Raw genomic sequence first — 25,134 nt, 5'->3', positions numbered from 1 at the left:
GCCGTACACATAACCTCCTCCCAGGCTCATCACCCAGAGGGGTCCTGGTCTGGTCCCGTGTTGTTTTTCCTGGGGGAAGGACACTTGAACACTCAACCTTCTTGAAAGATGACATGTCTCCCTAGAATAGGCTCATATGTGCCGCAGAGCCCTTCTACTGCAGTGCTTAGCCATGCAACTCTCTCGGGCTGCTGAAGCACACTCACTCTATCCCGTGCAATGAGACTAGCCTCGTGGGGTTTAAGAGCTGAGTGGCCAGCGACCTATTGCTTAAGCATAGATAACTATATATCAGGGGAAGCACCATGTTCTAGTCCTGCAAGCGCCTGGGCAATAACCACCTTGTCTCTCCTAGTTTGGGCCTTAAGCTTACAGACCAACCAAAGAAGCAACACTAATCCACAGCAAAGTGTATCTCCACATAATCCCACCCCCATCCATTCTTTAAAGAAGGAAAATGCTGAGGAGATCCAATTGGGTAATCCTTTGATCAGGGACAGGTCCAAGCGCTTGGAGTTGACCTGAATGATGGCAAGTCTCAATTCCCGAAGGGTCTGTTCAAATTCAGCCATCCAATTCTGTAACATATACTGAAAAAGACTTTTTGACAAATTAGCTGCCCTAGTAAATTTAACATACTGAATGGAAATAACACACAATCCCGGAAACTTTTGTTCACAACCCTGCTGAGTTATTTGTCATAATACATCTAGTTGTTTCTGGACAAGATCTATGAGTTGATTAACCAGCATGAGACCTCTCTGTACTGGGCCAAATAAGTTCATTTGCTCATTAATGGCTCTGAGGTCATGGAGCAGTCTCCACTTTCCTGACTTTTTCTTAATTACAAAAATTGGAGTATTCCAAGGTGAGGTAGAGGGTTCAATATGGCCTAATTTTAATTGTTCCTCTACCAGTTGAATCACAGCTTCTAGTTTTTCAGAGGATAGGTGCCATTGAGGAACCCACACTGGGTCCCCTGTTTTCCATGGTATGGGTCGTGCTGCCCCAATGGCCGCTATGGAAAACCCAGACCCTGTCTGTCTTGGTTTCCATTAGGTGAGATAGGCTCTATCCTTCCCTGTTCTTGATGTCCTAACCCTTTTCCTTCTTTATAACCCATCTTTGCCATGATATTTTTTGCTTTAGTTGAATACCCTCCCGATGGGGCGTTTTCATTGGACAAAATAAGGCCCAAATGCTGCATAATATCCCTTCCCCAGAGGTTAACCGGGAGTGGGAGCACATAAGGTATGAATTTCCCTTGCTGTCCTTCAGAGGATTCCCACGTCAAGGCAATGGAGCTTATAGTGGGACATGATTGATAACCTAGGCCCTGTAATGAATGAGATGACTCTGTGGTGGGCCATGCTTTGGGCCACCAATGTGTAGAAATTATACTTTTATCTGCTCCGGTATCAAGGATGCCTTCAAACTCTTTTCCATTAATCTTAAGGCAGAGCTTAGGTCTATCATTTAAAGATACAACCAAATAGGCAGAATCATTTCCTGAGGAGCCCATTTTCTTTATCTCAGGTCCTGCAAATTTCTCCCTGGTATTATCAGGGAGGAGCAGCAGCTGAGCTATCCTATCTCCTTTACTAATAGAAAAAACGCCTTTAGGGCTTGAGCACAGGACCTGTATTTCAGGGGAATGTTGACAATCCATAACTCCAGGGTGGACTACTAAGCCCTGCAAGGTGAGTGAACCCCGGCCGAGAATAAGGCCCATGGTTCCCGGGGGCAAGGATGGTATAGGCTCCACCCTTGTGGGTCTTCCTGGGTCGCCTCTCTGACTGCGGAGGAAGGAGTCTGCCCTTTATATCCCTCACAGAGCGACACTGGTCGGCTCTATGATAACCCTTGCCACACTTAGAGCAAAGAGTGAGAGTCCCTCCCTGTTTACCTGGAGCTCTGCAATCTTTCTTAAGATGCCCAGGCTTTCCGCAGTTAAAACATGTCCTCTGATTATTTCTGCCCATGGAGCGGTTTTGGGATTGAAGGATGGCAGCCGCTAAACCTGCATTGCTGAGAGGTCCCCCAAGCTCTCGACAGACCCTGAGCCAGTCTTGTAAGCCTTTGTTCTTTCTTGGGGCTATGGCCGCTCGGCACTCCTTTGTGGCTTGCTCATAGATTAGCTGTTCTATCAGAGGCGCGGCTTGCTCTGAATCTCCAAAAATACGCTCTGCTGCCTCTGTCATTCTGGCCACAAAATCTGAGAAGGACTCTTGTGCACCTTGAGTAATCTTGGTCAACTGCCCACTTGCCTCTCCCTTCTTAGGTAGTGCTTTCCATGCCTTAACAGCAGCAGCTGAGATCTGAGCATATGCTCCCCAATGATAATTTGTCTGGTTAGCAGCGTGTTGTCCCTGACCTGTAAGTAATTCAAAAGTCCACGTTCTCTGATCCCCTTTCATGGTGGCATTGGCCCTTGCCTGCGTCTGGCAGGAGTCCTGCCACAAGGCTTTCCACTCAAGATACATTCCCATACTGGGGGCTACAGCTTTTACTACCGTCTGCCAATCACCAGGAGTCATAGCGTGATTCGCAAGCCTTTCCACTTGTGCTATAGTGAAATTAGCACTGACTCCATAGTTACGGACCGACTCGGCAAGCTCTTTAATCTGTATATACGCTACCGGAGCGTGGACACGCCCACCCTCGGCTCCTTCAAAGACCGGAAATGCCTGTTGTATTTTCCTTTGTTCCTCCTTTGGAATGAACGAGTCTGTGCATTGCCTCTCTGTCCATTGCCTCTCTGCGCAGGGCTGATGCACTACGCAGGGCGGGGGCTCAGCATAGGGTGGAGGTGCACTATGACCTTGAAGCCGACTGCCAAGAGGCCAAGCAGCAAGCTGGCCTTTGCCAGCCGCTTTTGGCTTTTTCCTTGACCGATTAGCTCGCATTTTATCTGGCTGGCACTTTTCTCTCTCATAACGAGCTGTTTCCTCCTCCAAGTCTGTTTCTTCAGAGAAGCTAAATTTTTTATCTGATTCAGAGCTACTAAGAACTAGCTCCTTAAACTCATCTAGTGATGGGTATAGGCTCCTTCTCCTAGAAACCTCCGCTAATTGATCTTTCTTCTTTTCCCTTTTCCCTCTTTTCCTTCTAATCTCTCTCCAGGTATTCCTACCTGACCTTAACTTTTCCTCGGGTTCAAGACCCTTGGAAAGGCCTGTATACTTATTTTGTGTACCATATTTCCTCTTTGTTCCTACTCTCTCTCCCCACTTTACTTCTGATAGCTTGTCCTGAATTTCATCTAGAATCCGCCCTGCCTTAACCACTTGATAACATGTGAAAAGGAACAAAAGGGCTTCTAACACTAGAAAAAGTTCAAGGCCAAACATACCTTATAAAGCTATTTTCCACTTTACTTCTGATAGACTGTCTTGAATTTCCTTAGAAAGTTCAAGGCCAGGCTTACCTCGTAAAGCTATACTTACGGATACTCTCGTTCCCCAGCTGAAAAGTTCTGAATTCATACAGTTGAATCCTTCTTAACAGTCTGCTTTACGGGAACCTTTATTACCGCGACCCGCAGTTCTGGTTCTGGAATGAGGGATCTTCCTTGCGCCAGTCCCGAGTTTTTTTCTCGTCCCGGGTTTCAGCACCAATTGTTATTAGACGCGTTCTCACGACCGGCCAGGAAAGACGCAACAAACCAGAATCTTCTGCGGCAAAGCTTTATTGCTTACATCTTCAGGAGCCAGAGTGCAAGAGAGCAAGCAAGCAAATGGCGAAACCCCATCCCTTTTTAAGGAGAATTATCCTCCACCTAGGATGTATTACTCCCTGATTGGCTGCAGCCCATCGGCCCAGTTGTCATCACGGGAAAGGCAGAACACATGGTGGGAAAACTGCCCCTGCATGTGTGCAGACTATGTTTACCACTTAGAACACAGCTGTCAGTGCCATCTTATAATGGCAAATGTGAGGGCGGCTCCTCACACTGATTGACCACAAGCACTTAGATATCTGTCTCTATTCCACAGAGCTAGGCTCTAAAGCACAAGTTGTAACATCTGCTCTTTCTTTTGTATACTGTAATGTGTGACTATATATACTAATGCTAGAAATATATCACTTTATATTGCTTTCCTGCTTACTATTTGAGATAAAAACCTTCACTGAATCTGGTGTTTATGGAATTGGCTAGAGTGAGTGATCAGTTAGCTCCAGGCATCTTCTTGACTTTGCCTCACTTGTGGTTAGATAGAGCACAAACCATCACATCTGGCTTCTAGGTGATGCTTCGGATCCATAATGAGGTCTTCACACTTTGATGACAATTACTTTAGTAACTGAGCTATTTCCCAAGCCCAATAATATTTTCACTTTAAATTTTGTGTAATATTAATCAAAATAAAAGGAAATTATTTATTTTGTAAAGTTGTTGCTTATTTTTTGTTTATTTATGTGGGGAGCGGGTGTGGCGGCAGTCCCAAAGGCGCCAGGGACTGCAGCTAAGTCATATGACTTGCACCTGACTTCCTCATATAAGACACAAACATCTTGAGTGCTGCGCAGGTGTACCAGGATACAGGTGAATCCAATTTGGTGGAGATTTGCCCCTGCTGCCCTGATTAGCTGAAGCCTCGTGACTGGCGAGGGGGCATGGCCTGCGGTGCGTGGATGAGAGAGAGTATAAAAGGAGAGGCCCAGGGTTCGGGGGAGATATAAACAAGAAGAATCAGGACTGAATAAACTGCTGTTAGAAGGACTGGTGGTCGCGTCGTTCTTGCTGGTCGAGAGCGGGCGCGACATATTTATTTATTTGTATTATTTATTTGTCTATATATTGAGTATGGATTTGTTCATATCATATTTAATTGTATGAGCTATGTCTTTTATTTTATCAATTTTCAAATGATGCATGATATCAAATGATGCATGTTAATACAATGAACATAGAATAGTTCACTTATTCTATAGTATTCTGTGTATTCATTAAATGGCATTGAGATTAATAAGCATGACCTATTTTTCATTTCTGATATTGGAAATCTCTTTTTTCTTTGGTATTCTGATGAGAGTTTTTTCAAACAGAGTAAAACATCTTCAAATGATTAGTATTTGAATATTGAACTTTGTTATTTTCTCTCTGTTTTCAAATTATATTATTTTAAATGCCAGTTCAGTTTAATTTTTTATTTATTCCTTCGTTTATTAAGATACAACAATTAAGATAGTTTCTAGATTTACAGGATTGTACAAATTTTGATTAACAATAAAATGTTTTAGAGATTAATAATTTGGCTTTTATTTGTCTATACCTTTATATGTATTTTTCTTCATATTTATCTTATTCTGTAGTTTCTTAAAGCCATGGTTGTAGGGAAAATGATTTTGTAAAATATTCAGCAATTCCCATGTCCAATGATTTTTTTCCCAATTATTTTCTGTTCTTCCATCGTTCCAAGAAGGTACCCATTGAAATCATCATACATATTTTTATATTTATCTTTCTCTTTTTCACTTCTCACTGCCTCCTCTGAGTCTCTGATTCTTTCACTGAGAGCACACATGACCCCTTCATTACTGTCACTATTTTATCTCTAGCACTTAGTTTTGATTATTAGAAATCCCATATTCCAATTTTGCATAATCCACATATTCACATACAGATAATATGTTTTACCTTTAGACTTATTCATGTAGACTTTGGACTTTTGTTAAATCTCTCATTTGCTAACACCCAAATGTGTCTAACATGTGATTTTGGTTTTCATTCATGCCCTGTCTATGAAGACTGAGACTTTTTACTGTATTTTGATTAGACTTTGAAACTTAATATGTATTATAACAGGGATTCAAGGGTTTTAGACACTTGGGTCTCAATTCATCTTGTCTGAAGTAGGTTTTGTTGAAAGTCTTCATTAGCAGCAGAGAGTTTGGGCTTCAGGTGCTTTGGGTTCTCTCATCTGTCTTCTTGTCATCTTAGCTTCTGGTTTCACCAGTTAGAGAGATCATATGCATGCCTACCTCTTCTGCTGTTACACTGTTATCATATGTAGGTCACAAATTAGTTGAAAAAGGATCATATGTTATAACTTATATTAACATATCAGGTGTCTATGTACCTTTGATTTTGACATGTGTTTATTTATCAACTGAGAAGGAAAGGCACACTACTAACTTAGGTAAGGTTTCTCAAGGGTCTTTTTGCTTTTATAATTTGAAGACAATCTTTGTAATAAATAACACTGTCTTTTTATTTTGGAGCCAGTCATGTGTATGTAGTTGTCTTTTAAAAACGAATGAAATAAAACAAAAACAAATATGTACAAACTTACAATTGCAGACATCTCCCTCAAGACCTTTGGAAAATACAGTCTGACTTTGTTCCATTCTATAGGCCAGAAATTAATTCAATGCTATACAACTATGCCAACCATTTTAAGACTTAAGGGCCTTGTGTTCCAGGGAAGTACATGTTGGTTGTGACTCAGAATTTATTTGTCTCGATAGCTTCCCAGGTGGCTCTTTACCTTACAGCCTGAGATGTCTCTGATGAGCTTTTAAAATGTCATTGATTTTTCAAGTTGCTCAACTTGTCTATACTTAAGGATGGTAGTAAAACATTCAAAGCCTTGTAGAATGCCACAGATATGACTGAAAGTGTCCAGTTTTATCTTTATAAGTTACATCATTGACTTAATGATATAAATACAGTGCAAAATTATGTACTTTTAATCATATTGATGTGGATGCAAAGAAAATAATAATGAAGTTACAGTGATAACATCTCAAAAATAAAGTATGTAAAATTGGCACAGTATTTTTCAAAATTTATATTAATAATTTTGATATGTTTTATGTAATGCAGGTCAAAACCACTTATACCTATTGATCAGTCAATATAGGTATAAAGCATAGCAAACGTCAAATTAATTTTACCATAGTTTTTTTTTTTTTTTTAGTGTTAATTGTCAGCTTTCAAAATATAAAATTAAGAGAGTTGGGCTTCTGTGAAAACCTCTATACGATTTCCCTAATTGAAGTTCCATTGATATGGAATGATCTGTCTACTGTGGGTGTTAAAATTCAGTAGGATAGGTAGATGATACTGAACAAGTGAGGTGAATCTTCACCATATCTGCTCAAAGTTCTCTGCTTCTTTTCTGTAGATGAAATTTGGTCAACAGCTTCAATATACTGCCACTGTGACTGTGATCAGAAACCTGTAATCAGAAACTATAAGCAAAAAATAAGCCCTTTCAGAAAATTTCCCTGTTGCATTTTGGTTTTCATTTTGTGTGACTTTTTCTTGCTTTGACATGGTTCTTTCACAATGAAAAATAGACATGTTTCCTCTCTATAACATGTTTTGGAAGTTTATAAGCTGTTTTCTATTTTATAGATGCTCATATTTAAGAAACCTTGGAATTTTAAAGTATTGGAGTTGTTAAATATTGTGGCAATAAACATTGTTGAATTAAAATGTTTTACATCAAAAACATGTTCACAAGCCGATGGGGACAAGAATGGAACATTAAGGATTTATACTAATATGTTTGAGTGTCAATATAACAATAGGTGAAGTTGTGATTAGTGTTAATTGTCAACTGACAAAATTTAGATTTATTTTCATGATGGAACATTGTGTGTTACTGCAAATGATAATCTTGACTAAATTAAAATCAATATATGCTGACTTGACTATTATGAGTAGGAATATTCTATGGTCAGAATAATCGTAGACTATGACTAACATGCATTGATTAGTTTTTTCTACTACTTTACTATTGACAAAATCTGATCAGATGCTGCAAAGTCCAACTATTGTGACTTCCCATCATGAGGGACTACAGCCAAGAACTATGCTACAGCCGGGCGTGGTGGCACTTTAGTCCCAGTACTCGGGAGGCAGAGGCAGGCAGATTTCTGAGTTCAGGGCCAGCCTGGTCTACAAAGTGAGTTCCAGGACAACCAAGGATATACAGAGAAACCCTGTCTCGAAAAACCAAAACAAACAAACAAACAAAAAAAAAAAACAAAAAACAAAAAAAAAAGAAGAAGAAGAAGAAGAAGAAGAAGAAGAACTATGCGACAAAATAAACCCTCTCTCCATTAAGCTGTCTCTGTCAGTTATTTTTGTCACAGCAAGAAATGAAATTAAGGTACATTATATGTCATTTGATGAAAGAGAATATATTTTACATGAACTATAATTTATATTCATAAATATCCTTGACAAGATAATATCACATATAATATTTTAGTATTTTGGCAAAATCACAACACTTAAATTAGATGGATCCAGGGCAGTGGTTCTCAACCTGTGGGTTAAGACTCCGTTGGAACAGAATGCTACTTCCACAGGGTTGCCAAAAACCATTCTGCTTATCAGATAATTACATTACAATTTATAACAGTAGAAAAATTAGTTACAAAGTATTAAAAAAAGGAACTTTATGATTTGGTGGTCACCACAACATGAGGAACTATATTAAAGGACTGGAGAGCAGAAAGATTGAGAACCACAGACTGTGACATTTTGAATTCAAAGGTAAAGAAAGTGTTTCAAAGTACTGGAAGTTTTAACTATGTAAACTATGTTACGTGCTATGAATACAGTTGAGCTAAACATATGACATTTTCTGAAAACATATTTGTCTCTACATAGACATTTAATAATATAATAATAAAAATTGATGTATATTTTCATATTATAAATTTATCTTTTTTTAACATCATTAATTATTTTATTTAAGTTAATCATATAATATAATTTAATACATTATTTAATATATATGATATAATTTAATATAAGTATAATTAATTTAATATATAATACAATATAATTTAATATAAGTTAATTATAATATAATATAATGTATAATTAGTATAGTGAAAATAACTTTCCCATAGAGATTAAAAGGTTATAATATATGTTGGGTACAGGAATTTCTCCAAATATTTTATGTCTAAGACTACAAAGTAATTTCACATCTATAAAGTTAGTTTGAAGACATGATTATTGTTAAAGATGTTGAGATTTCCATAGTTTCTAGAATTTATGACTTTATATGTATTTAATAAAATAGTATAACATATTTGTTTGTTTATTTATTTACATTTTTGATAAAAATATATTATTCTTATGGTTTTCATTCCCCAATTCTTCCAAGATCCTCCCCTTCTTTCCACTTAAACAGCTTCATATCACTTCTTTCTTCCTCTCCTTAAAAACAAAATTTGTCTCTTTATTCTAAGTAATTTAAAACAGGAACAAAAATCTCAAGAGACACATGTATATTCACATTCAAATCTTATGAAAATCACAAAATCAGAGTCCCAAATTTAAAGCAAAAGACCAGTAAGCCAAAAACTTTCTAAACAAAATAATATGATACAAAAATGTCTACAAATACAGAGCTGAGGTTGGTTTGTATTGACTTGGCATGGGGGTCTACAGTTAAGAGTGACTAATAGGTCCAATGAGTGTAGAACTAAGAGAACTAATGTTTCATTTGGAAGTGAATGCCAGTTTCAGATAACTTTTGTCCCACTACCCACTTCCATCTCTGGGATGTCTTTAGGCTTGAAGCTGTGGGGCCTGTGCATGCTTCCACAGTCTCTGTGAGCTCATGTATATATCAGCACTTCTGTATCTGGAAGGCACTGTCTGCTTAAACTCATATATTGACACATAATTTATAGAAACACTAGAAGGCTTCAAATTTACAGCAATCAGGACACCTCAGCAACCCAGTGCAGAGGTGACAGATGTGAGTCAATACATCCAGCTCAACGTATAATTATTACTGAAATGAAAATTAAGCTAAACACCAACCACACTAAACAAAACAACACAAGAATAACAACAGAAAACCCCAGAAACTCAGTTTAATGTGACAACCTTTGATTAAAAAATTAAAAACTTATATAACTTTATTATTTTTATGTCAGCTACTATCCAACTTGAGTAATAGTCATCTTCACTGATATTCTAAGGAACAAGTCTCTGAGAATCTTTGTGTGTGTGGTTCTAAGTTACAGCCTCACGGTTGTGATGTCAGAATGCCGCTGGGGGAGGCAAAATACAGAGGCCCGATGCTACTTTGCTTTCTTTCCATTGGGATGCCAGACTCATGGAATGCTGACAAGCAGCTCAGGAGAGATGAAATGCAGCCCAAAATCGAGGTCCAAGCCCATGTTACTCATGGTGTTTCTCAGGGTGTTTCTCAGGTGAAATGGCAGGAGCTGGGAGGGAGGTCTGGTTCTCAAACTCCTGGGCACCTAGAAGCTGCTTAGAACCATGAAGAGCTGAGAAAGGGGCATGAGGACCTGTGATGTTTCCTGGGTCAGGGGAAATCTGGCTGAGCTCAGGGTGAGTGCCAGGAGTGTAAAGAGACCTTCTATGGAACACTTGGACTCCGGGCAGTTATCCTTGATGAGAAGGAACAGTCCTTACTTGGCCAAATTGTTTAATCATGACACAAATGAATATATATTACTTACTCAGGGTAAACTCGAGACTAAATACCTTTTCAGTAAGGGATGCCCAGGAAGGGACACTCTTTGACTTGACACTCAGGGCCAATATAGATACCTCATTAGTATGGAGAACTACAGGCTATATGCTATTTCACCAGTATTCAAGATCCTCTTAATAGGGTGTTATGGTAGCATGGTACAGGACAGGATTCAAACACCGTCTATCTGTATGATGAGAATTGTCAGGGTTTCTTAATCAGTTTGACATCACCAGTTTTTCTGTCTGGTGAAATGGTTTTACTTGCCCGACATTTCTGAGAGGTTATTTGGATTATGTTGCTAAGGCAGGAAGACATACTGTAATTCTGAACAGCAGCATTCTATAAGTTTGAGTCTTCAAGTGAGGACAACAGGGAAAACAAACAGAACGAAACTACACCACTGCCTACTTTTGAATGTGGACAGGGTGTGACTAGCTAACCCAAACTACTAGTCATGATGCCTTGAAGGAGGAAAGCCTTAAACTTTGAGCCAAAGTAGTATTTTTTACACTTCTGAAAAGAAAATATAAAATGTATCCAAGTCTTCTGTAATCTTAACTGAAATTGGAGCTGATTCCTTTGGAGTGTATATAAACAATGCTTTTAAATGGTTCATTTCCTGTTCCTCTGTCTGCAAAATGTCCGTCCTTTGTGGCACCATTTTTTTTTTCTTCACTCGGCCTAAAAGAGCTTTGGGGTGTTGTTTTCTCTTTCCTGAATCCCTTGAAAATAACTTTGACGTGACGGGTATGATTTGATCTGTGGTTACTCTGCCATTCATGCCAATGTGTAACTCACATTGGGGCCATGAGCCAAGAAATGAGAGGACAACAGCCATTAGTGGTTCAATTGAGGGGAAGGAAACTTCTAAAGGAGACTGCTTTTGTGTTTGAATGGGAGCAGCCCCCATAATCCATTGAACATTGGTTCCCTGCTGATGGCTCTGTTTTGAAAGGTTATTGAAACGTTTTAGGATAAGGAGGGCAAGGAATTATGGGTCTACCTCCGATTCTGAGTCTAAAACTATGGGTCTTCACTGTCAACTGGATGCTATAAACATCCACAAAAAAGCAACCATTCTCATTACTGTGTTTTTATAGCTTGACAGACTACCCACGGTTGTGTAACACTGTTCTCAGGGAGACTTGAACAAATGCTACTTACCCCAGGCAGGGAACGGATAGCAGACCAAAGAAAGTCCAGCAGTCCATCCTAGTAAACCAAATAGTTTTATTCTTCGTAATTCTAGGGGTATGGATGAGGGGTTACTCACAGGAGCAAGGATAACTCAATTGAGCCACACCTTACAAAGCCCACCTCAGCATGGTGACAGTTCTTGAAAGCTGTCATCAGGGAGCACCCTGCAGAACTTGCAGACAGATCAGCAGGATCAGAGTGTTTCATACTTGTTGTGTCTTGTTTATACCTCTCCCAGGCACCTTGCCTGCTTTCTACTCTACAGACATCTTTACTTTTTACACAAACTTGGGAAGAAAGGGGTTTAGCTCAGCTTGTCAGTTTCAGGGATTTCCTGGGACCTCTGAATCAGTTCTTCCCTGTGTCTTAATGAGCTTCCATTCTATAACATCTTGAGTCTTAAAGCATTTCCCTCCAAGATGAAATGCTTAATCGTGGAGGAAATTGCTAACTAATATCTTCTCAAACTGTGTGCCAGAGTAAGTTCTTCCTCCCTTAAGTTCATTATTTAAGGTCTTATATCACCATCATAAGAGGTTACTAATACAAGTGTCCCATGAGATCCCTGGGGAAGGATAGACATTCTCTCTCTTTTCATTCACCTTGGAGGACAGGGATGGGAGTTTCTAATGCTTACAGTTGTTTGGTCATTAAAGGAAGTTTCTTTTTCACCGGAAACAGAGTATTAACTAATTTTTTTCTTAATCAAGTGTTTTACGACATCACATTCTCATTATTCTCACTATTGAGGGCCTGTTTTAACTCCTTTTCTTGTATGTATTCAAAATAAATATATATTTTGATATACATAGCTTCAAGGAGATAATTACAAGAGACAACCAAATAAATATATTTATCATGTCATGTAATTGCCATGTGGGATAAAAGAAAAATAAATCTCTTTGCAAATTTCCAGTACAGGCTACATTGTGTTATGTAGTCTGTAAGATGTTCATTTATACTTATTTTTGCTAAATATCTTAAAGTTTGTGCCCTTTAACACTCAGAAGTGGAAATAAAATTGATATTGAAGGTAGATGGAGGGAACTTAGTGGGGGCGAGGATAAGGAAGGGAAAGGGGTGTTGATCAGGTCTGGGGAGTAGTTGGGTAGGGGGCTGGACAGAGAATGGAAATCAATGAGTGGAATCACTGGGACTAGCCAGAAAAATGCTTCCAGCTGTCTATGGGGTGGCCATAGCTGAGACTCCTAGTAGTGGGAAGGTGGAGGCACAGAGGCATATGGAGACTGAAGTGGCCACCTTCTATAGCTAGGTAGGAATTCCAGTGGAAGGAGGGGACATCAATTCACCCATAAAACCTTTGATGCAAAATTTGTCCTGCCTACAAGATGCATAGGGATAAAAATGAAGCAGCGATTAAGGATACTGCCAACCAATGACTGTCCCAACTTGAAACACATTCCATGGGAAAGAGCCAACCACTAACACAATAAATGATACCCTGCTGTGGTTGTAGACAGGAGCCTATCAAAACTGTGCCCTGAGAGACTTCATCTAATAGTGGATGGTAACAGATTCAGAGACCCACAGCCAAACATCAGGTAGAGCTCAGTAGTCTTGAGGAAGAGTGGAAGATCAAGTGAGCAAGTTTAAGAGGTCAAAGACACCACAAGAAGACCTACAGTGTCAATTAATATGGGCCCATGTGGACTCACAGAAACTGAATCACCAATCAATGTGCATGCAAGCACTGGACCTAGGCCCACTACACACTTGTAGCACATGTTCAGCTTGGTCTTCATGTGGGTCCCGTAACAATTGCAGCAGGGGATGTCTCTGACTCTGATGCTCTATTGCCTCTTCCTCTAACTGGACTGCTGCTGGAGCCTGAGTGGGAGAAATTTGCTTAGTCCTGCATGTCCCATGGTAGGGTGGTACCGATGGGGTGGGGAGCTTCTGCTTCTCTAAGGGGAATGGGAAGGTGTAATGGGGAAAGGGACTTGTGAGGTTGGGATTGGAAGGAGAGGAGGGAGTGGGGGCTGTGAAAGGGAAGTAAACTGAATAAATAAATAAAAATAATAATCCCATACTTAAGTTTGATTTTTGTTAAAAAATTTGTCACAAGAAGACAGGTAACTTATGAAGACAAGCAGTTTATTTATTTTTCAAATGATGCATAGTGATATAGATGCACAATATAATATATAGTGGTATACACATATATATAAATAATGTCTGCATCATATATATATATATATATATTCATGTTCTCAAAATATCTTTACAGATGTAAAGTAACTTTATGGTCTTAGACATGAAGAATTTGGAGAATTCCAGTGAACAGCATCTATTATAAAACTCTTATTCTCTGAGGAAAGGTTAGTTTTTACTATATAATTCAGATAGCTAGATGACAAATATGTCTGTGTGTGTGTGTGTTTATGTTTGTGTGCATATGTGTCTGTCTGTGTGTATGTGTGTGTTTGTTGTATAGAAGATATACTGGAACAGCATTAATTAAGATATTCAAAAAATCAGAATTTATGTGGAAATAAGTAAATCTAAATAAAATAATTTTCCCCTCTTTCTTTCTTAGCTATTTAAAATATTGAAATTAATATAATATTTAAGTGCCAAAATGCTAATAGTGAAACTGATAAAAGTATTCTATATTTAAGTTCAACTTACTAAGCTAAGTATTATTCACTACATAAATATCTATATATAAATATCTAATAATACATATCTAATATATATTAGATATATAATATGTAATAAATATCTACTATGTATCTAAATATCTATATAAATATGTATATATTGTCCAATAATAACCAAACAACATTGTCTTGCTCTAAAACACTCTAAAATCTGTGCTCAATGTGTATGTCCTATAGTATATGTGCTTCCTCTATTACTCTTACAATGCTATTATTATAATCGTATGGACTAATTTCATCTATGTGTAGCAGATTTATTATATCATAGTACTTAAATCATATACCTATTAAGGACAAACAAGTGTTTAAATTTCATAAAGTTTTATATATATATATATATATATATATATATATATATATATATATATGTATATAAACGCTTTTAAATTATGTCTTTATAAATCTTCAGAGAGACCATGAAAGTCTTGTGATTATAATCAGCCAACAGTTCTTTTCAGGATTCTTATTCAGACAAAAAATGTGTTTTGTCGACATGATAATGTACATATGTGATTCTAAAATTCACATTTTCATATAAGTACTTGAATTACTAAAAGTGATCATGAACAAAAGAAAATCTTACTACTTACCCTCAAAATATGGATGCAAGTTACAAGATTTGAAAGAGCATGGAGAGCGATTTAAGAAAAATCTAGAAAGTGTTTGCAAGCACTAAAGCTAATGTAAAAATATGTTAAAAAAAACAGAAAACAAAACAAAAGACAAAAAACAAAAACCTCACACTCATAACAATGAAGGCAAGACCTCTCCTAAATTAATTGAGTACTCTTCAGCAAGGATAAGGAAAGCAATGCACAACAAAACACTGCCTAAAAACAGTATGATCATTTGTGTCAAATTCTCACTGTTATTTTTGTTTGTTTGCTTTCTTATTTGTTTACTTGCTTGTTTTTGTTTCTTTGAGTTAGGTTTTGTTTTACTTTTTGTTTTTTGTTTTTTAGGTTTTGTTTTGTTTTTTGTTTGTTTGTTTTTTGTTTTTGTTTCTCTGTTTTTGAGACAGGATTTTCTTGTGTAGCCCTGCCCGAGCTGGAACTCACTTTGTTGACCAGGCTGGCTGTGAACTCAGAGATGTGCCTGCCTCTGCCTCTGCCTCTCAAGTGCAGGGATTAAAGGCACCACCACTGCCTGGTTAGAATATAATACTTTTTAAAATAGCAAACAGATATTGTAACAAGACTCACTCATACAGCATTATATTTTTGGTTTATTTTTTTAATGAATAAACTAAAGTAGTTATTGTAAAATGTCTTTGTAAGTATTCTTAAATAGTATTTTTGCTACTTTTATTAACGATTGGTTATACTACATTGAATATTACATTGTATTGGGGTGAAAGTGGATTTCTGTAAACTCACTTAACATTTATAATAACAGAGTGGTGGACATTCCTTTCCTTTTGAAGATTTCTGACAGTTGTCAAGGCACAAGATATAAACTGTTACATACACACACACACACACACACACACACACACACACACACCCCTTATGGCCATTCTGTCCCTACTTATTTCTACTTACAGATATGACATAACTCATTGGTTTGTTTTTTTGAACTGGAAATGTTAAAGAAGATTACCTTAGCTGGAGAGGCCCCTGCCAATCTTTATGTTTATTTTTGTGCTGTTTCACTCTTTGCCTCTCAAACCTTCATAGAGTTCTGGTTAAGAATCCCTATTCATGCTGTCATGGTGAAAGAATACATAAAAAAAAAATGTCACTTACTATTGTGGATGTGAAGGGAAACTGGGTCTTGCCTACTTTGACTAGACTATTTTCCTGGCAAATAAATAAAAATAGTTTTAACTTTCATAAAAGACTGTTTCACATTTCATAATTGTAATATCAAGTACCAGTGTGATTCCACCTTTCATCTTTTCTCCTAGTTGCAGTGACAAAGCAGAGATTCCAATCACATTTTTCTTATGCTGGACATAAAGTACATTTATACATTTCATTTTATTTGCTAATGATGCAACATGATCCCTAAGGCTTTTTAAAACCCAGTTTTCTGAAAAAGTTAGGTATTTTCAATCAGGCTAAATAAAATATTATTTTACCAACATATATAAGAGAATGAAAGATTTTCTTTTATGTCTGTGGACAAAGGCAATGTTTATGGTGGGAGCTGACAAGTTATTGTAAATGTATTTTACTCCACTAGAATACTTATAGTTCATACATTTTTATGTTTTAACTTTGCTCTCTTTTCTTTTAATGATCCTGTCCTTATTTTTGAAAAAATGATATTTGTAGGTAATGATTAAAATTCATAATTATATTGCATACATGGAATTACATTCATTTTTCAGTATTTTCATGATTAGCTCATATCTTGAAAAACTTGTTGGGATTACTGCTGTTATTGGAAAGACATTATGGTCTAAGTTTGAAATATGGTAGGTCTATCTGGGAATGCTTTCCATAGAAAACTGAATACGGCCAATTTTTTTTCTTTTTAAGGCTTAAACAGTAAAATTGATGACTAATTTTTATTTTTAATTAACAAGCTTGAGAAAACCCTAGTAGGTAGGTAATACATACTTAGAGGGGAGTCTATGAAGGTATTTCCAGAGACACATAGCCGGGGAGTTTTCTGTTCTAAGGAATAAGATAATGCCTGGGAGATTGTACGATAGTAGAATTTTTATGATTTAATTACTTCCCAAAGGTCATAACTTTTAGTGCTGTTGCATCGAGTTCCAGCATGGAATTTGCAGGGAGCACTATCACTTGAAGGCTAGTAGATTGCCCCAGGGGCAGAATAATTGATCTTTGTTTCTTCTCTTCTATCAAAAGCAATGTCATTGTCTGTGAAAAGGAACATGACAGTTTCCATCACAATTGCTGCTTTTGATTTATTACTTTTTTCTATTTTGTTAATAATTTTTAAGTATATGTATAACTTGTTGGGAATTTTAAGCAGATATGCAATAGGTCTTAATAAAATCTACCCTCAGATTCTTTCCTTTCATATCCTCTTTTAAACATTCACCATATCTGTCTCCCAAAATCATGTACTGATTTTATTTGTAAACACTGCTGAAATTATTGGCATGGGTGTAGGACTTATCGTTGTCTTCTTATGACTGCTTCCCTGAACAAATCTGCCATTTCTCCTAGGAATGGCCAACTACCGAAAACTCAGAGGTATAGGACATGCCTAGTAATTTTAAGGAAAAAAATTATATTTTGCAAAATCTTGCATCATTTTATGTTATTCCCATTCAATGAATATCTTCTAGTTTGTAAATGAAGATCATTATATTACCTCCTTTATGAACTGGATTATGTTTTCTCCTGCCCTAAGAAATCAAACATTGTAACTCTAATTCCCAGTAGAAGTGGTTTGGTACATAGGGCTTTTATATGAAAATTTAAGTTAAATTAAGCTATAAAGATGGATATCTAATGTAAATTATCTACTGCCTATTTTAGAATAGAAAGACAAGAAATTTCTTTATGTACATGTGGAAAACAAACAACCAAATAAGAACAACAAAAAGAAGAAAACAAAAAACAAAAAACTAAGAAGTCACAAAGAGAGGGAAGCATCAATGTACCTAGAAGACAGGTGTTACCAGGTTCAAACCTGAAAGTATTCTGACCTTAGAAATTCATCATTCAAAACTAAGACATTAATGCCCATATCATCCAAATATTTCTGATCTTGTCTGACATTAGAAGGCAATACAGGTGCTCAGGGTAGCCATAAGAAAGCATCATACCCTCTAGAGCTGCTTTTTCAAGCAGTTGTAGCACAGGTACTCTAAAGGTATAGCATACAATTTAAACCTGTATTCATGTGCACATATATGCATTCTGTATCCATAGGCACATATACATGATTACAAAGAAAATAAACTTCTCATGTTGTTCTGGGGATCATGTTTTTCTGATGTCCTCTATGGCTCTGATCCTAGAGCTTTTCTTCCCCTTCTTTGCCAGTGTTCCCCTGGCTATGCCTAGTGTTGGGCTGTGGCTAACTGCATTTCTTCCCATCAGTTGCTAAATGATGCCCCTCTGGATAATGATGCCCCTTTGATGACACTGGCCCAGTCACCAATCTATAAGTATAGAGGAATACCATTAGGAATCATTTAATTAACTTTCTTTTGACCAGTCATGTTTTGTTCTACTCTGGGTCTCATGGCTATCCTGCTTCTGGTTCCTTGTCATTCAGGCAGTGTCAGGTGTGTGAGTTCAAAGTAAGATCCCAGGGATATAATTAATCCTACATGGTTCCAACTAAACCTGTTGAAATACCATCAACAAGTAGGGACCATGTGTTCAGATAACCAAGACTATGGTGGCGGGGCAAACTTTTTCATTAAAGCTGTATATTTCTTTAATATTTATATCTATTCTGATGGGCGGAAAAGACTGTTCATTTCCCAATGGCTTAATGACATAAATTTTCTTCCATGATGTCTATTTGTTATTTGTATATAAAGTCTGGTTAACAGCCATTCAAATCTTACATTCTGTTTTATTTGGGTAATTTCTATTTTTATGATGAATTGTAAAAATGGTCTTTCTTTTTTTGTATATATGGTGGACAGTAAAACTTTGATGTATGTATGGGTTACAGATAATTTATTTTGTCGTCCTTTTCTTTTATTATGTATATCACTATGAATTGCAGTGTTTTAAATGAAATGTTTAATGTGGTTTAACCAAATGTTCAAGTTAATTCATTAAATGAAGAACTAGCTGCAGTCTCTTTTCTATATCTACATACCATTTGTTTTCAATTTGTCTCATGTTCTCTGTACCCATTTAATACATTTTATGCATCTAACTTCCTTTAGATATTTATTGTATACATTTGCACACCAACTTTTTTGCTATAGTTTTGTTGAATTATGAATTTTGACATTCAATTATATAAGAGAGTTTTGCTGTATGCTGATTTCTTATTTGACTTCTTTTTGTTTATTTGTCTGTTTTTATTTATATTTGGTTATTCCTTTATAACCCCAAATCAGTCCTTCCTCTCTCCCAGTTCCCCACATACAAGACCTCTACCCATTACCCATTCCCTTATATATCTTTAAGTGTCCACATTTTTTTCTTGTTTTTTCTTTTTTTTTATTAGATATTTTCTTTATTTGAATTTCAAATATTATCCCCTTTGCTGGTCTCCCTTCCAAAAACCCTATCCCCCTGCCCCCGCTCACCAACCCACCCTCTCCTACTTCTGGGCCCTGGGATTCCCCTACACTGGGGCATAGAGCCTTCATAGGACCAAGAGATTTTCCTTCCATTGATGACCTACAAGGCCATCTTCTGGTACATATGCATCTGGAGCTATGGGTCCCTCGAGGTGCACTCTTTGGTTGATGGTTTAGTTCCTGGGAGCTCTGGAGGTACTAGTTCATTCATATTATTGTTGCTCCTATGGTACTGCAGACCCCTTCAGCTCCTTGGGTCCTTTCTCTAGTTCTACCATTAGGGATCCTATGCTCAATCCAATGGTTGACTTAGAGCATTCACCTCTGTTTTGTCATCACTGGGAGAGCCCCTTAAGAGACAGCTATATCAGGATCCTGTCAGCAAGCACTTGTTGGCATCCACAATAAAGTCTGGGTTTGGTGATTTATATGGGATGGATCCCCAATTGGGACATAATGAAAGCAGGGTGAAGAGGAAAACTCATAGCTCTGAGTGCCTCCAAAAAGAAACTGGAGAGAGCATATACTAGCACCTTGACAGTACATTTGAAACTATAGAATAAAAAGAAGCAAATACACAGAAGAGGAGTAGATGTCAGGAAATAATCAAACTCAGGGATGAAATCAACCAAGTAGAAACCAAAAGATCTATACAAAAAAAAATCAACAAAACCAGGAGCTTATTCTTTGAGAAAATCTACAAGATAGATAAACCCTTAGCCAGAATAACTAGAGGGCACAGAGACAGTACCCAAATTAACAAAATCAGAAATGAAAAGGGAGATATAACAGGAAATGGGGAAATCCAAAAAATTAAAATCATCAGATCCTACTACTGAAGCCTATACTCAACAAAACCAAAAAATCTGGATGAAATGGACAATTTTCTAGACAGATACCAGGTACTAAATTTAAATCAGTGTCAGATAAATCATCTAATCAGTCCCATGTCCCCTAGAAAAATAGAAACAGTCATTTATAGTCTCTCAACCAAAAAAAAAAAAAAAAGTCCAGATGAGTTTAGTGCTGTGTTCTATCAGACCTTCAAGGAAGGCTTAATACCAATTCTCCTAAAACTATTCCACAAAATAGAAGCAGGAGAAACTCTACCAAACTCATTCTATGAAGCCACAATTACTCTGATACCTAAACCACACAATGACCCAACAAAGAAAGAGAACTTCAGAACAATTTTCCTTATGAATATTGATGTAAAAATATTCCCCTTATCTTTTGAAAAGGAGTTAACACCTCCTCCACACACACATCAAGTCCCTGCAAAACTAGGCATACCTTCTCCCACTGAGGCCCAAGAAGGATGTCCATTTAGGGGCACAGGATCCACAGGCAGACAAGCAAGCAACAAGGATGGGTACAGCCCCTGCTGCACTTGTTTGAGGAATCCACATGAAGACAAAGCTGTTCATTTGCTACATATGTGCAGGAAGCCTCTGTCCAGCCTGTTTGCTCTTTAGTTGTTGATTCAGCTTCCAAGGGTCCAGGTTAGTTGACTCTGTTGATCTTCCTATGGAGTCCCTGTCCCTTTGGGGTCCCTCAGTGTTTCATCCAACTCTTCTGTAAGACTCCTTGAGGTCAATTTAATATTTGGGTGTGAGTCTTTGCATCTCTTTCCATTGGCTGCTGGGTGGACCCTCTCAGAGGATAGTTATCCTAGGTTCCTACTTGCAAGCATAAAGGAGTATCATCAATAGTGTCAGGGACTGTTTCTTGGCCATGGGAGCCATATCAATTTGTGGGGTCAATGATTGACTATGTCCTCAATCTCTGCTCAATCTGTGCCTCTGCAAATTTTAGAAACAGGATGTATTAAGGGTCAAAGTCTTTGTGGGTGAATTGCTATCCTTATCCTTCATCGGATATCCTGCTTGGCTACAGGATGTAGCCACTTTAGGATGTATATACTTTACTGGTAGGAGTTTCAGCTAGAGTTACCCACTTAGGGACTCTGATGCTTCTTCCCTCCCCAGGTATCTGACACCTCCAAAAGATTGAGACCCTGAGCCTAACTTCATTCCCTTTCCCATTTTGTAACTGCATATGATATTCCCCTACCTTGCCTCTTGCTATCCCCTATCCCCTCTTCCACCCAGTTCCCTCCTTTCATGTTGTTTTTCCTCTTGAGGAAGATTCAAACATCCTCTCTGGTCCCCTCCCTGTTATTTGGCATCTTTGGGAATGTTGACTATAACATGGTTATCCTGTAGTTTATGACTAATATCCATTTATAAGTGAGTATATGCCATGCATGTGCTTTGGGTCTGGGTTACCTCATTAAGGATAATGTTTTCTAGTTTCATCCATTCGCAGGCAAAATTCATTATGTCCTTGTTTTTAATGACTGAGTAGTATTTCAGTTTGTAGATATACCACCTTTTCTGTATCTACTCTTTAGTTGAGAGACATCTACATTGTTTCCAGTTTCATAGTACAGTTGCTATGTATTTGTGGAATGGTGGAGCATCATTTGGGTATAAACACAGAAGTGGTATAGCTGGGTCTTGAGAAAAAACTATTCCCAGTCTTCTGAGAAACTATCAAATTGGTTTCCTGAGTGGTTTTTTGAGTCTTCCCCCTACCAACAGTGGATGAATGTTCTGTTTGCTCCACAACCTTGACAGCATGTGCTGTTCTTTGAATTTTTGTTCTTAGGCATTCTGATGTGTGTAAGGTAGAATCTCAGAGTCCTTTTCATTTACATTTCCCTGATGACTAAAGTCATTGAACATTTCTTTTGGTGTTTCTGGGTAATATAAAATTTGTCTGTTGAGAATTCTCTGTACCTCATTTTAATTGTTGATGTATAGATTCTTGAGCTCTCTAAAGAGTTTAAAAAACTATGTATTTTCCTATACTGAACCACCCCTGCATTCCTGGGATAAAGTCTACTTTATCGTGGATGATTTATGATTTCTTTAATGTGATATTGGATTTGTTTTGCCAGTATTTTCTTGAGTATTTTTTCATTAATGTCAATAGAAGAAATTGATCTGGTTTTTGTTTTTTGTTGAGAATTGTGTAATTTAGGTATCAGAGTAACTGTGGCCTGATATAATGAGTTTGGCAGTGTTCGTTCTGCTTCAATTTTGCATGAGAGTTTGAAAAGTGTATTTATAGCTCCTCCTTCCACCACCATTAGAAGAGTTTTGATGCATACTTCTCTTTGCTTATGTTTTATAGGAATATTGAAATAGTTTACTTGATGTTGATTTATTTTTGGTAATTGGTGTCTGTCTAGAAAATCATTCATTTCATTTATATATTCCAACTAAATGGAGAACAGGATTTATCTATCTATCTACCTATCTATCTACCTATCATCTATCTATCATCTATCTATCTATCTATCTATCTATCTATCTATCTATCTATCTATCTATCTATCTATTTATTTCTCAGAAACAATGGTAACTTAATCTCTGGGCACAACAACTAGAATCCTAATCTTATAAGCCTTATTAAATCCTGGAGGATTCACCATATAAGCCAGCAGATATTAGTAGCTGCATCTTGCCCTCTCACTATTCTCTGCAAAAGGACTCTTTCTCTCCCCTGTTCCTCTCTTCCACTATCCAACCCTGAAGTCCCTCCTACTTGCCTAGTGATAGGCTCCTTTATTCATTAGGGGATGGTTTATAAGAAATTACCTGAGTACATGACTCACTCCTCTTCCACAACCCATCCCAGGAGAGCAGAAATAATATCAAAGTACAAACAGTCCCAGGACCATCAGGCCCATCCACAACACTTCCCCTTTTCTGTCCACTCAAAAGACTCTTTTCTCAGATATAAATTGAACACAACTAATACCATTTTGTAATTTATAAAGTATAAGATAAAGCTAACACCCATTCCATCATTTTTGTCAATAAAATAGAACATGGTCATATATCATAACTTAAAATTCTTATAATTCCACACCTGACTTATGTCCTGGCTTTAGATTGTAGGCCACCTGAAAACCATCCACTCAGATCTCTTTTCTCAATGTTAAATAGCCTAGGTTCCCTATGAGACTACAAGTAGCCTTTCAATCCTGTCAGAAATCTGAGAAGGACCAACGTTATCTGAAGGTATAGGAAGCCTAACAAAGCTTCCAGAACTGAGGCAAATTGTGGAGACAGCTGTCTACCCATACAGCCCTAGTAAGTCAGGAAGTTGGAGCATCAGTCTTCAGCCTTCTAGCCCAGGATCATCTGACAGACCTTTAAAAAACAGGGATCATTAAAGACTAGGCTATTATTTCTCAGCAGAACTGAGCTGTTCTAACTGGTAAAGTGTGTCCTTTCAAGAACAGTACAGGTCTGCAGGAGAGATTGGCAATTTCTGCCTATGATGACCTAGCCACTATGTACAGCCTCACCTGGAGGTATAGATGCTCAGCTGCTTCTTTGAATCCACTACTGGGAATCGGTTATGAGCAGATTTGTTTCAACAAGTGAATAGATAACATTAAATGTCATATTCTGTTGACTTCTGAAGGTTTTGAAAACCAACTATCTATGTAAAGTAATCTGGACTGCTGTCAGTTAATTACCCTCAGCTAAAATATCTGAAAACAACCTAATAATAAACTCAGAGCGATGAATTTGCTATTTGCCCCTTAACTCACAGGTTTAATTTTCTCAGATCAGTTTATAATAACACTTATAGAAGGACTGGGTCTATGCCCTGTACTTTTAAATTTTTGTATCAGTAGATGAAAATTATACCTTGATTTTTCATCAAAATAAATTCTGAACCAAAATAAGAAATTATGACTTCAACTAAGTAACAATTATAAAGATTTCTACCAAATGAGATTATGGCTATACAGTCAATTCTAGCTATTTCCTCCTTGTACCAATTATGACCATTTGTGAATTCCTTAGAAATATAACCTTAGAATAATGACCTCTAGCCCCAAAGCCCAGGGAACTAGGATGATACTTCATAAATTCTTCAAGCTGGATATGGATGTTGCATAATAGATAGTTTGAAGGGGAGTAGTGAAGTGTAGGGAAAATGGGGGAGTTGGTTGGCCTTAAGAAGGCCACACCAATGATTATTAATGTCTCTGATGTCTGTGTCTTGACTGGATCCAGCTGAAAGTCCAAGGCATCAGGAGTTCAAGTGGGTCAGTTCAGCATGTCTGACGATCAGACTCACCAAGTCTGTATATTTTGTAATATATAAATCTCAAAACAAAATTTTAGTATTATCAAAATAACTTTTTGTTTGATTCTCTGGAATCTAGTTTTCTTGGAGTCTCCCTCTACCAAATCTGGTCCACATTATTCTGGAAGGTGTATAGACATTAATCATCTTTTCTAAAATGGAAAGACAAAACCTTCATATCCTTGAGCCAGTAACCAGAAAAATCTTTATATTGACCTCTCTCCCAGAAGAATAATATAACCACAAAATTGAAAGTCACACCCATTTTGAAAGTTAAAACAATCCAAAACAAATGAAGTAAACTAAAATACTGTATGTGTCTATTCTTAGGCCTTTTCTGATTTGCCAAGCAGGATAAAAACCCAAGATTCTTGTGGAACCCATGTTAGACAGAATTTGAGTA

At 37.3% G+C, this 25,134-nt stretch overlaps 1 long non-coding RNA gene across 1 annotated transcript in view; it reads left to right on the top strand.

Moving 5' to 3' along the window:
* Positions 1 to 10,069: 10,069 nt before the first annotated feature.
* The window catches only part of 4930523O13Rik (RIKEN cDNA 4930523O13 gene), a 60,314-nt gene continuing 45,249 nt past the window's right edge, over positions 10,070 to 25,134 (top strand). Inside the window, exons 1-2 of the long non-coding RNA NR_040451.1 lie at positions 10,070 to 10,194; positions 13,930 to 14,020. This is a non-coding gene — a long non-coding RNA (RIKEN cDNA 4930523O13 gene). The remainder of the gene's footprint in view (positions 10,195 to 13,929; positions 14,021 to 25,134) is intronic.

The sequence above is a fragment of the Mus musculus genome, chromosome 15, assembly GCF_000001635.26.
Source record: "Mus musculus strain C57BL/6J chromosome 15, GRCm38.p6 C57BL/6J".
In the NCBI taxonomy this organism is placed as follows: domain Eukaryota; kingdom Metazoa; phylum Chordata; class Mammalia; order Rodentia; family Muridae; genus Mus; species Mus musculus.
This window is presented reverse-complemented; position numbering and strand designations above follow the sequence as displayed.